We start from the raw sequence: 1,370 nt of genomic DNA, 5'->3' as shown, positions 1-1,370 counted from the left end.
GCACTTATTTTTACAGTGTTTTTTTCTTTTCTGTTTTTTTTCCTTAAATTAAATAAAAGGCTGAATTTCACTTTGATCCACTAAAAAGCTAGTTAATGATTATAATTTAGATGCTAGTGTAAGGCAATAGCTATTTATACAAATTATTACCCTGAGCACCTGCTCCAATTTTTCATGTATTATGCTTAACAGTGTTTTTTGTCTTAATTAAAAATGTTAATTGGTGGTGATATAAACAGCAAAAGAAGAGCTGGTGACATATGCACAAGAATTTTACAATATGTGCATAACTTTTTCAAATTGATAAACTAAGCATGAAAGCATCTAAAACACAAACAGTTGCAAATTTTCAAATGAACCTGAGATTGTTCTCTGAACATTAGACTGGGTTAACATATGATTGTTCTCTGCTTTCACATATTTTACTTCTTGCCAAATTATTGCACATTTATGAAACTTGAACGCTGCTATCTCCATTTAAATGCATTACATTTGGATGCGTAGCATGCTTTTCCAGAATGTTTTTACATTTTGAAGTTTGCTGATCATAACTTATGCCAAAATCACTTTCTAGAATATTTGGAAATTTCTCCTACACAAATCCACCACTCAAATTTTGGCAAGTATTTACATTCAGTATTGGTAAGGATAGGGAGAAAGGAAAGTGGAAAGTTGATGATTTCCAAAGGTGTAAGTAATCTTTTGTTCGTTGTCCTTTCAGGGAATAATTCACAGGTGAAAGAAGCGTTATGATTTTTAATGCATTTCATATAGGGAGTTGTGTAATTCTACCCTCTAAAATATATTAGATTTTTTTTTGTATTGCACTTTAAATATCTTAGGACACTTTTCCTACATTAGGCTAACCTATTAGAACATTTCTATCTGTTTTATCATTAAAGTAAATGAAAAATGTGGCAACTGAATAATTCAGTTAAAAGGTAGGGTATGGGAGGAGGGAATAGTTTTCTTATTTACATAATACCTGACTTTTATATATTTGATAAGTTTTGCAGTGGAACAAATCACAATTTTTCCTTTCCTTAAGAGAGTTGAAACCCTACGGCATGTAATAAAAATTGGATAATTGAAAGAATTAAGCTGGACAGAGTAGCGTGCTCTTATTGTTCCAGCTACTCACGAGGCTGAGCCAGGTAAATCACTTGAGACCAGTAATTTGAGGCTGCAGTACGTGATTATAGCACCTGAGAAAAGCCGATATACCTCAACCTAGACAACAAAGAGAGACTCCGCCTTTAATAATAATAGAAATAATTAATATGGTAATTCAATGTTATTTCTTCAATAATCTCTTTATCTCTTACAGCCGTTTAAGGGGAAATATAAAACTACACAATCAATAAGCTTCA

Source organism: Rhinopithecus bieti, unplaced genomic scaffold (genome assembly GCF_001698545.2).
Source record: "Rhinopithecus bieti isolate Rb0 unplaced genomic scaffold, ASM169854v2 scaffold_37857, whole genome shotgun sequence".
Taxonomy (NCBI): domain Eukaryota; kingdom Metazoa; phylum Chordata; class Mammalia; order Primates; family Cercopithecidae; genus Rhinopithecus; species Rhinopithecus bieti.
The sequence above is the reverse complement of the archived record's forward strand: the minus strand, read 5'-3'. Positions refer to the sequence as shown.